Source organism: Pristis pectinata, chromosome 2 (genome assembly GCF_009764475.1).
Source record: "Pristis pectinata isolate sPriPec2 chromosome 2, sPriPec2.1.pri, whole genome shotgun sequence".
In the NCBI taxonomy this organism is placed as follows: domain Eukaryota; kingdom Metazoa; phylum Chordata; class Chondrichthyes; order Rhinopristiformes; family Pristidae; genus Pristis; species Pristis pectinata.
The window spans coordinates 103,775,025-103,788,146 of NC_067406.1; positions in this window are offsets into that span (position 1 = coordinate 103,775,025).

The following is a 13,122-nucleotide window of genomic DNA, read 5'->3' on the forward strand; positions in this document are numbered from 1 at the left end:
TGGAGGTGAGGAACGACCATCACTATCTGAACAATATGCCTATGTTCAAATAAACCAGTAAGGTTCTGGTCTTTAGAATGAATTGTGTGGACAGATTTCTTTAGCATCTCTCTATTTAATATCTCTCTACTTCCCATTGGTTTGTGGTCAGCAAAGTGTGACCTTTTCAGTGCATTGAACATGCTGAGCTTTACTGTATCTGTAAATTGGCCTGAATGGATTAATTAGATTAGATGGTAGAATACAGTTTTTGCTCAGGGGCTGTGGAGTTCACAGGCAGGCTGATTCATTTACAAGCACAATGTGCTCAGTATCCTATACAATGGAGTAAAGTGTAGCTTGGGTGGTTTTCACAAAACAAAATTTTCAAAATGACTGTGACACACTTCCAATTTGTTTATCCTCATTGCTAACTATTAATGGTAAACCCTTAATATGTGTGGTTAATTAGACAAATGGACTGCTGCACAATGTAGAACAAATGGCTGCGTTCACTAGTACCACATCCAAGATACCATACCAGAGTTCGATATAGAAATGCATGCCATGTCTTCAAGAAGGGAATGTACTAACATCATAACAATAGAAACATTACACCAGCCACAGCACTAACTTATCATTTCCTGACTAATAAGAACTAGTGAACATGATAATTATTTGCATTGATCCATTTCAACATGAATATTTCAAGAGACATTGGAAAAAAGGTGTTTGATGGAGTCACCAGGAGGGACCAGGGAAGGAGAGCAGTTGCTCAAAGGTTGCCTTTGGTGTAAGTGATACCTCATCCATTGTGATGCTTGAAGCTGTAAATACACACAGGAAGATACCATTCCCAGCTAATGGGAGACTGGAACCTGCCAGTGACACAGAATGACACAAAGAACACATGGCAGGACATTGCTGCAGAATTAAGCGGCAGGGATGCAGTACAGTACTGATGAACTCATTTTCTGGCACTACCAGGAGAAATCAGGGCAAGAGAACAAAAGCTTAGTGGCACTGCACCTCACCCAAACTCACTGTGATACAAAGCATATGTCCAGTGCTTTCAAAAGCAATACTACATGATCCAAACTCTAACATAACTTTTGAAAAAAGAAGCCAATCAATCAGAATTCACTAAATTCAGATTTTACAATTTAATGTGAAACTGACATCAGTTATGAAAGCATTTGCTTTGTCATAAAGTCATCGGGTCATAGAGAGACACAGCATGGAAACAACTCCTTTGGCCCAACAAGTCCATGCCAACTATCACACTAATCCTACGCTAACCATTTTTATTCTCCTACATCCAATCAATTCCTGCTCACCTACACACCAGGAACAAGTGACAGCGGACAATTAACCTACCAACCCACGCGTCTTTGGGATGTGGGAGGAAACTGGACCACCTGGAGGAAGCCCATACAGTCACGGGGAGAGTGTACAAACTCCACACAGATAGCATCAGAGTCAGGATTAAAACAGGGTGGATGGAGCTATGAGGCAGCTGCTCCACCATCTGTGCTGCATATGGTACATGACTTATTTTCTCTATTTTGTCACTGACCAATGAGTGCAGCATTTGTATCAGTCATTCACACATCATACTATAGTGTTTAAAATGTACATTTCCACAGTGTATCTGATTATGCCCTGGTGTGCTGCAATATTGTTATACTCATTATTTTCTTTTAATTAATTACTTTAAAAAACATGTAATGCAGTGAGTTCTTGGCCTGGCATTGAGTGATTTCCCTTTTTAACAAAGTTACATCTAGAACTTGGATCACATCATGCTGCCTTTTTAATCATTGCACAATTGCTTCTTGCCACGGTGACTTTGGGTGAGGCGCAGTGCCGTTTCTGTGCTGATTATCTCCTTACAGTGGTGGTCCCACTGGATGTGCTGTATAACTGGGAGTTGTGGGACTGACGTTGAAGGTAGGGTACATGTTTTTTTATTCCAAAATAAACTTTATTCATCATAAAAAACAAACTACATACAACAATAAAACAGTGCAAACCTTTACATTTGTGTACGGATCAATCATTAATGTTATTTTTTTAAAAATCCACAGCACCAATGCCACTCGTGTGGCTCCCTGTGGTGATACCACAATCCCATATTCACACCACTTACGGGGCTTCCTCGCCTGACCCCGCCCCTCCCTTTCCAGTGGCAAAAGAACTCTAAACTGTAGTCCTTCCCCATGTTTTTTTATTCCAAAATAAATTTTACTCATCGTAAAAAACAAACTATATACAACAATAAAACAGTGCAAACCTTTACATTCGTGTACGGATCAATCATTGGTGTTGCCTTTTTATAAAAAAACCCACAGCACCGATGCCACTTGTGTGGCTCTCTGGGGTAATACCCCAATCCTGTATTTACAATATTTAAGGGGCTTTCTCGCCTGACCCCACCCCTCCCTCTCCAGTGGCAGAAGAACCCTAAACTCTCGTCCTTCCCCACCGAGCCCTTGAGTTGGCTGCGCCCAGCTTCAGTGCGTCCCTCAGCACGTACTCCTGCAGCCTGGAATGTGCCAGTCGGCAGCATTCCCCTACGGACATCTCGCAGTGCTGGGAGACCAACAAGTTTCGGGCAGACCAAAGGGCGTCTTTCACCGAGTTGATGACCTTCCAGCAGCAGTTGATGTCCGTCTGTGTGTGTGTCCCCGGGAACAGCCCGTAGATCAGAGAATCCTCTGTTACGCAGCTGCTGGGGATGAACCGTGACAAGGACCCTTGCACCTTTCACCACATCCTCCTCACAAACCCACAGCCCACAAAGAGGTAGGCAACCGTCTGATCCCCAGCACAGTCCTCCTGGGGGCAGCGCGCACTGGGACTGATGTTTCGACTACGTAGGAAGGGCCCCGCCAGCCAAGCGAGATCTTGGTGCTTGTTGGTGAGTTCTGGTGATGAGGCATTCTGCCAGATGTCTGGACAGTCTGCTCAGGGAACCACCCCACAGTATCCATCAAGTCCTTCTCCTGCAGTGTCTGCAGGATGCTCTGTGCTGCCCACTGCCTGATGGACTTGTGGTCAAAGGTGTTGGTCTGGAAGAACTTTTTCATGAAGGATAGGTAGTTCAGCAACGTCCAGCTGACTGGGATGTTGGGCGGTAACGGGGCCAGGCCCATTCTTCACAACACCGGGGACAGGTAGAACCTTGGCACGTAGTGACACTTGGTGCCCACGTCCTTTGGTTCCACGCACAGCCTGATGCAGCCACAGATAAAGGTGGTCATCAGGATGAGGGCGACGTTGGGGACACCTTTGCCCCCATTGTCCAGGGACTTGTGCATGACGACCCATCGGACCCGTTCCATCTTGGATCCCCAGATGAACCGGAAGATGGCACGGGTGATTCCCAAGCCAGAGGAGCGAGGAACAGATCACACCTCCGCCAGGTAGAAGCCCTGAGAGCACCTTACACCTGATGACCAAGTTCTTCCCAGTTATCGATAGGGAGCGCTGTTCCCACAGTCCCAGTTTCTGCTTCACCTTCCCAATCCGCTCCCACCAATTTTTGTTGCACGCCCCGGCCCTGCTGAACCAGATCCCCAGCACCTTCAGATAGTCAGGCCTGATGATGAAGGGGACGTTGGATCGGTCGGGCCAGTTGCTGAAGAGCATGGCCTCGCTCTTCGCGCAGTTAACTCTGGCCCCTGATGCCAACTCAAACTGGTCGCAGATGTTGGTCAATCTGCAAACTGACCTTGGGTCCAAGCAGAAGATGGCGACATCGTCCATGTACAGGGAGGTTTTCACCTGGGTGCCCCCACTGCCTGGCAACGTCACCTCTCTGATTCTCTCGTCCTTCCTGATGGATTCGGTAAAGGGTTCTATACAGCATACGAACAAGACAGGGGAGACAGGGCAGCCCTGCCTGACTCCAGACTTAATGAGGAAGCTGTCTGTTTCCCACCCATTGATTTGGACTGTGCTACTGATGTCTGTTTAGAGCAGTTGGATCCAATTCCTGATTCCCTCCCCAAAGCCTATTTTGGAGAGCACGTCCAACATGTACATGTGTGATACCCTGTCGAAGGCCTTCTCCTGGTCCAAGCTGACCAGTCAGGTGTCCACCCCTCTGTCCTGCATGTAGGTGATGGTGTCCCTGAGCAGCGCGAGGCTGTCAAAGATCTTCCTGCCAGGTACAGCACAGGTTTGGTCCGGGTGGATCACCTGTCCCAGAGCAGACTTGACCCTTTTGGCGATGGCCTTGGACAGGATCTTATAATCTACATTCAACAGTGAGGTGGGCCTCCAATTTCTGACGTCCACCCTTTTCCCCTTCTGCTTGTAGATGAGGGCAATGGTGCCCTTCCTCATGGATTCTGACATGCTGCCAGACAGAAGCATAGCATTGTACATTTCCAGCAGGTCCGGGCCCATCCAGACCCACAGAGCCAAGTACAACCCCACTGGTAAGCCGTCGCTTCCAGGAGTTTTATTCGAATCAAGGGAATGGACGGAGCTGTCAGCTCCTCCAGGGTCAGTGGCTGGTCCAGACTCTCCTGCTTGCTGTCATCTAAGACCTCCGTGATAGAGGGCAGAAAGTTCTGGGAGGCTATGCTGTCTGTGGCCTTTTTGTTGTACAGACTGGCATAGAAGGAACTTAAGTAGATCCTTAATATGTCTGTCTGCGAGGATGCTACCGAGCCATCCTCTTCCTTAAGGCTGTGGATCACAGAGCTCCCCGTGTACCTTTTGGAAGAAGAAACGTGAGCACGTCTCATCCTGCTCCATGGAGCGGACCCTGGATCGGAAGATAATCTTGGAGGATTCGGAGGCATGGAGCTGGGCTTGCCGGCTCTTTGCTTCTCAGAGTTCCTCCTTCACATCCACCCCCCTCTACTGCAGAAGAAGGTGCTGCAGGTCTGTCTAGAGTTTCTGAGAGTCATAGATAGGGTTAACAGCCAGAATCTTTTTCCCAGAGGTAGAAGAGTTGAATACCAGAGGGCATAGCTTTAAGTGAGAGTGGAAAAGTTTAAAGGGGATGTGTGGGGCATTTTTAAACATTTTTACACAGAGAGTGGTAGGTGTCTGGAATGCATAGCCAGGGGTGGCAGTGGAAGCAGATATGACAAGTGGCTTTCAAGAGACCTTTAGATAGGCACATGGATATGCAAGGAATGAAGGGATATGAATCATGTACAGGCAGAAGGGATTAGATTAATTTGACATCATGTTCGGCACAGATGTAGGCAGAAGAGCCTGTTCCTGTGCTGCACTGTTCTATGTTCTATGTGCTTGAGGGCCCCCAATGGAGAAGGGAAGGCAAGACTCACTCCTGTAGACTCGTCCTCCGTCCCCCACTTCTGCCCCATTCCCGAGACTTGTCTAGGGAACCACACTCCCATCTCCAGCTATCTGCAAAGCAGCTTATCCACAGGTCAAGGTTTTGTAAGTAAATAGTGACCATGATCTGTGACCTTCTGTAGGTGGAGCTACAGCCATACATCAATGTTTGGACAGCTCTGACTGTGAAGGTCAAACTCAACTTTTCCCTAAATTTTCCAGACTTTAAATCATTTCAGATGGCAGGAATGGATCTGTGCCATTTCTCACAGGTTGTTGTTCATTGCAGCATCACACACGTCGCTGATGCACAGTATTTAAGGAACAAGCTGAACAGGCACACAGACTTACAAGGACTTTGGGTTGCCAAAAGGTTCAGGATGTGCGTGGCTGCACTTGTCTGGTACTGTGGGCCCCACTTCGAGCTCAAAGCTCTGAAGTTTGAAGGCTATCCGTACTGAACCTACAGCTGTTGGTCGACCTTGAGAAGAAATCTTACAGGAGCATTGCCAGGTACCCATGAAATTTGCATGATTTTTTTTTCTTAGCCATTCTGCAATGGATGCCACACTGCCCCATGGACTAGATAATGAGGGGTAGGGGCTACCCTCTCTTCTCACAGTAGAGCTGCAGTGATTGAAGTTGCTTGGCATTGTACTGATTACCATGCGACTCCCAGGAAAATGCCATCACCATCCTCCAAATGCAATTCCAATACCTACACCACCTATTGCAATGATGTTTGCCACTACATTATGCACTAATGGACTGTATCCTATGCATTAACTTCCACTTTACTCTGGCCATTGTAAGTGACCACATAGCAAGTGTGATAATTCAGTAGAAATTACACCCTGACAGTAAATGAAAATAAATAAAAATGCTGCAGATATGAAATAAAAATAGAAAATGCTGAACACACTCAGCAGTCAGGCAGCATCTATGGAAAGAGGAACAGAGTCAATGTTTCAGATTGGAACAGCATCCTGACAGGACTTCAGTTGGAACACAGGGCAAAACCTTACAACATCAGTCAATCCCAATTTTATTTGAATGTCTGTTCACTGTAACCGTGGGCCATACCCGAAGACTTTTGTTGTCAATAGGAGCATATTTCAGAATGAGATATTTGTGATATTTATTTATTAGTCACATGTACATCAAAACACACAGTGAAATGCGTCTTTTTGCGTTACTGAGAATGTGCTGGGGGCAGCCCACAAGTGTTGCCAGTCTTCCAGTGCCAACATAGCATGCGCACAGCTCCTAATCCGTACATCTTTCGAACGTGGGAAGAAACTGGAGCACCCGGAGGAAACCCATGCAGACACAGGGAGAATGTACAAACTCTTTACAGACAGCGGCAGGAATTGAATCCGGGTCGCTGGCACTGTAATAGTGTTACACTAACCGCTACACTACCATACCGAATGGGCAGTTAGGTGTCTGACTACTCTACACCAGACTGCAGAAGACAAGAACAGAAAACATGAGTGGGCCTTTAAACAGTGTAGCTTTGGATCAGGCAGGGCCATGAAAATCAGTGTTGACTGGGTTGAAATTAAATTACAAGTGCAGTTTAGCAAAGCCATGACCTAACTGGTACCAGTCTAAGACAGAGTTCTATCAGGAATGATGTGTTTGTCCGTGACAGAAAGCATCTCAACACTGCCAACCTGATTGATGATGGGATGTGTCTAACATAATTTCTGGAGTGGAATGAAATGACTTGGTAACAATCATTATCTTGTTTATCTCTGGAAAACACTGGTTTTCTTACAAATATTGCCAAAAACAGTGCCATGCAATTGAATTTATATGAGTGACTGCAAATGATTGAGGTACCAAGGGATCTAGGTTTTCTGCTGCACAAATCACAGAACATTAGCAGGCAGGTCCAACAAGTAGTTAAGAAGGCAAATTACATTTTGTCCTTCATTGCAAAGGGATTAGAGTTTAAAAATAGGGAGGCTTTGTTGCAATTGTACAGGGTGTTGGTGAGGCCCCTCCTGGAACACTGCATACAGTTTTAGTCCCCTTACCTAAAAAAATGTAACATTGGCGGCAGTACAAGGGAGATTCACCAGGCAAATTACGGGGATGAGAGGGTTGTCTACCAAGAAGACTCACTAGTTTGGGCCTGTATTCCTTGGAGTTTAGCAGAATAAAGGGTGAGCTTATTCAAACATACAAGATCCTGAGTGGTCTTGACAGGGCAGATGTTGGGATGTTTTCACTTGTGGGAGAATCTCAAACAAGGGGACATAACTTCTAGATAAGGGGATGGTCATTTAAAACTGAGGTACACAAACATTTTTCTCACAGGGGGTGGTGAATCTCTGGAATTCTCAGCCCTAGCAGGTGGTGGAAGCTGGATCATTAGAAGTATTTAAAATGGAGGTGGTAAACATTTGATAGATCAAGGAACAGAGGCATGTGGAGAAATGGCATAGAAGAGTGGAGGACAGCATAGATCAGCCATGATCATATTGGGGCAGGCTTAAGGGGCCTGAGGTCTCCCAATCCTATTTTATTGTGTTATTGTGCATGCTACCTCCTCATTTACTTGTCACTCAGGTTAGTAAATATAGCTAAGCACTATATAAGGGCAGTTTGCTGATCAAAATGCAATCTCCACCTATTATAGGCATAAACATTTCCTCTTGAAATGTCATTTATGAATGGGAGGGTAAATCATGTTAATAAGTGCACTCAATTGGATAATTTAGAATGAGATGGATTGTCACCAGAGGAATACCTCACGAAAACCTTTGACTTCACCAATCGAGAAGCTGTGTCGAGTATTCAACTCAAATTTGGCTATCCACAGAAAAGTAGCTCCATCTTACATATGCTATATGGTGGTATGCAAACTGTGACCTTAACCAATACGTTAATCTGCAGAACAAATGGGAAACTGTTCAATCTGCATTGCTTCCTCTCCAGAAACAAGATCAACCCAACTTCACTCATTGAGCTGCAGCCGACATTTGACAGTTGTATATGTTTGGAGGCTGAGTCCCAGGTCATTGTTGACGTGTTCACTTAAGTAAAGGAGAAGAAAGGAGTTTGCACTGAATATCTGCAAGATCTTGGTCCTCTATCATTCTACCCCCCTGTACAATACCCCTCATCCCAGGATAAAGGTCCATAAAGAGGCTCTGGAATATTGAACTGCTTCCTGTACCTCAGAAGACAACCCTCAAAGAAGGCAGGCATGGGTGATGAAATGCCCCTTCACCTCCAGTGCACCAGCACAGCCTTTGGCCATCTAAGGAAAAGATGATCAGTAGTGAATCCTAATGATGATCTCATAGTCTACTAGGCAGCAGTATTCCCTGCACTCCTGAGACATGGACCATTTACAGTCAATTCCTCAGAACACTGAAGAGATACTACCAACGTTATCTCCTCAACATCCTAAAAAATCCATTGACAGTACAATCAAATTATTCCCTAAAGCCAATCTCCTCAGCAACGAGATTGTAATCTCAGTTTGTCAGCTATGCTGGGCAGATAACTTCATTCACATACCTGAGACCAAATGCCCGAAACTGACACTATTCCAAGCTCCATCATGCAAGAGGTTACCAGGTAGCTTCAAGGACATTCTCAAAGGCTCTTTGAAAAGATGTAATATCCCCACAAGACTCAAAAGAGTCACTGGCCCCTAATCACTCAAAATGAAGGAGTGATCGGAATGCCATTGAGAACCTCAAGTCCTTTTGTCCAGACCACAAACAAGAACAAGAAATGTGATAAAATAATATAAGGAGCCCACTGCCTCCCAAACTACCAGGTTGCCCGCCCCACAAAGCACCTCCTACTCCAACTGTGACACAGTCAGTAGCTCCCACACCAGCTTCATCAGTCACTTCAGAACCCAAGTCACCCTTGACTTGCAGGTCCAACTTCATAAAGAAGAAGAGTTAGATCATCAGATCAGTTGGAAAAGATGCAAGAGAAGTTAATTAAATTTGCTTCATGATCAATTACTAGATAATTGAAGTTCTCTATCAACTATGTGTCAATTTGCTGGTATCTTAGGTGTACAAAGGACAATAATTGTTTTATCAATATATCCAATTGTTATCTTAATTGTCTTAAAGCTATGCATTCCAGACATAAATTGACAGTTTCATCAAATCTTTATGGTTATTGAGATGAGAGCTCTGTGTATAATTATTGGTGCAGAGGTCAACTTATCTTATGGCAGTTAATTTTTATTGACAATAAAAATACCTAACTGGGAGGTTTCTGGATCAAAAAACATCTGCTGTTAGCAGATCATGTATTCTCTTAACTCTTCAAATACCCATAGCAGTTAGCTTGTCCACACGTTATGGATTTGAGGGTTTTTATTAAACCGACTGTTACCCTTTGATGATTACCATCCTTCTACTTTTTAAGAAGATAAGTCTGTGGAGTAATCTTCACTAAATTCACCCAGCTTGGATTGGGCTTTGTCTTATATATTCCTGATTTCCACAGAAGTCTATCAAATGAAAATACAATTTAAAAAAAAGATGCTGGAAATCTGAAGTAGAAACAGAAAATTCTATAAAAAAATTGCCAGGTCTGTGAAACAGTTAATGCTTCAGTCAGGGTCCTGGATCTGAAATATTAACAGTTCCTCACCTGCTGCATTTTTCAGCAGCTTCTGTTTTTATGATGTTTTTCTCTTCGATGTTTCTCTTTACACAGATGCTGCCTGACCTACTGAGCGTTTCCAGCATTTTCTGTTTATATTACTGTTAAAAGTAAAGCAGTGAGTGGTCAATCTTATCAGATCTATTTCTCATGATGGTAAAATTTCACCTGAAGATGAAATTCACATCAGCATGGTTAATAAGTAAAGTTAAGAGTGGAAAAAATATGGTAAATCAGAAGTGATAGTTAGATGACTCTGACATGGTATTTTAAAAGTTTTTAAGAGGAAAGACTGAGGAAGGTATGGAATTTAGGGGCACAGTTTGGGGGTCCATTGAAAAGATCATGCTCAGTCAGTTAGGTAAAATCATCATTGCCATGACTTTTGATTCAGACATTGTGGGGATATCATCATTTTTCCTTTCCGCAAAATCAGTGTCACTTATTTTGCTTTTAGGGAAGTCATTCCCTTGCACCATTTCTTTTAAGCAAATTCCATTTTAGAAGCAGAGAAGCATTGTGGCAAGTTTAATGCAACAAGATTCCGGAATTAAGAAGTGTGTTGGGCTGAAGAAAGTCTATTAAAAGCAATCAATGCTGTATGAGTTAATTCTCCCAAATGGGAATTAGGGAAATGTCTAATTAAAAATTTGATAATGGAAGGTGGAGATAATTATAGGTAATACAGTTCCATATTATTAGGAACCTAAAAAAGCCTCATTTATGGAACCAAGCTTGTTAGGATTAAATGCTGCAAACCACAAACTGCATTAATATCTTTATCTTAATAACCTTGGGGATTAAGTTGACTTTTCTCCCCTTAAAACCTTATTTTGTATTTGTTCATCTCTCTGAGATTATCCAAGCGGGAAGTCTATGTTGCCTGTTAAAAAGAATTTCCCAGGTGAGTCAAATACCCTTTGTCTCATACATTTTTTATTGGATTTACTGGTAGATATCTGGGAAGGATTTTGATCCTGTCAACAAATGCAACAAAGTTCCTACCAGCTGTCAGGTTGTCCTTAACTCTGTTTTCATCATCCTATATTTGGCAACTGGGCCCAGTGTTCCATCTTTCTCTGCCCTGACATTTTCTTCAAATACCATTTTCTTCCTAGTGGTTGCCCTCTTCTGAAATTTGAGTCATCACTGGTGTCAATTGGAAATGGCCTGCTGCTATTTGAAAAGTTCTATGTAAAGTCTGGCAATATTGCAGTATTGCTGATAATAATTAGCATTAGGATAATATTAGGAATGTCTTATTGTAAATATATCTTCTCTGACTGCAGCTATAGTGCACCATCTCATGTTCAGGGAGCTACCTCTTTCTTAAATGTCTCCTTGCCCCAAAACCCTTTCTCTGGAGCCTCCTCCACTCCTGTAACCATTCATGAACCCTGCATACCTCCAAGTTCAAACTTCTGTCCATGCTCCTTCCTTCATTGGTGACATGCCTGCAACTTTCTAGGGCATAAAGTCTGGATTTCATCAAAGATCCCTTCAGCAGCTGCATCATTTCCTCTCCCTTTAAGACCTTACACTTGCTACCCATCACTAACTGCTCTTGAGAAGGAGGTAGTGAGCCCACTTTCTTGAATCACTACAGTCCTTCAGCAAAGGTACTGTTGGGAAGATAAATAAGGGATTTAAACCCAACAACATGAAGAGTTGGCCACCAATTTCCAAAGGTGGTCATCCAAGCATCTACACAACCTATGGGAGCATATGTTGTGATCCAATTGTTATGGATGGGTGACATGGATGAGTGGCAATATAAGTGCTTTCTTACACAAAACATTACATACCTATCTTAACGGCTGAATTTTGAGTGCTGTTTTTGTTTGGTGTTAGAACATATTGAATGACGCCTTTATGATCATTGACAATGACAAAGACTAACTAAGATGGTTTCAGCATTGAGTGTTGCTTGCCCTTTGTGAGTTTGGAGTTAAGGTTTTGGCGTTCTTCCTCTAAAGTTGTGGAGAGTGGTTTACTGAGATTGATTTAGCTTATGTCAGTTGCATTGTGACTTCATCAAGATGACCACAATTGGTACTTTAGATTTGTTCAATGGTTCAATGGAGTCATGAAATATGATACAGAAAATCGGGCTGCTAACTGTCCCACTTTGTACAAGACTTCCCATATCTGAAGCAAGACTGGTCTGTCCTGTATCAAGCTTCAGGGCACTCAAGAATTCTTTAAAGAGCCACCATCATCTAGTTTACACTGTGGATATCACCAGTAGCCTGTCCTGGTCCAACCACATGGACGCCACATGGCCAAGCTCACCAGTGCCTCTACTTCCTCAGGAGGCTAAAGAAATTTGGTATGTCCCCTTTGACACCCACCAATCTTTATCAATGCACCATAAAAAGCATCCTATCTGAATGCATCACAGATTGGTATGGCAACTGCTCTGCCCAGGATCAAAAGAAACTGCAGAGAGTTGTGGACACGGCCCAGCACATCACAGAAACCAGCCTCCTCTCCGTCTATACCTCTCGCTGCCTTGGTGAAGCAGCCAGAATAATCAAAGACCCCACCCACCCAGTTCATTCTCTCTTCTCCCTTCTCCCATCAGGCAGAAAATACAGGAGCCTGAGGGCACATACCACCAGGCTCAAGGACAGCTTCTATCCCATGGTGACAAGACTATTGAACAGTTCCCTTATGATGAGATGGACTTCTGACCTCACAATCTACCTTGTTATGATCTTGCACCTTATTGTCTACCTGCACTGCACTTCCCTGTAGCTGTGACACTTTACTCTGTATTCTGTTACTGTTTTTACCCTGTACTACCTCAATGCACTGTGTAATGATTGATCTGTGTGAACGGTATGCAAAACAAGTTTTTCACTGTACCTCAGTACAAATGACAATAATAAACCAATACGAATACCAAGTCCTGTGAGATGTAGAGACTCCAAGGAACACTGTAGAGGCCAAAGCTGAGGTAAGAACTTGAATCTTGGGGTCCCCCTGATGTCAGTGATGATGAAGGAACAGCAAAATATTTCCAAGTCAGGATGTGATTTGGGTGGTGTTCCCGTTTGCCTGCATTCCTTGTCCTTGTCTCAGGTTTGGGAGGTGCTCCTGGAGTTTCCTGGGCAAGAAGCTGCAGTGCATTTTGTAAATGGTACACCACAACAGCCACATGATGGAGGCAAT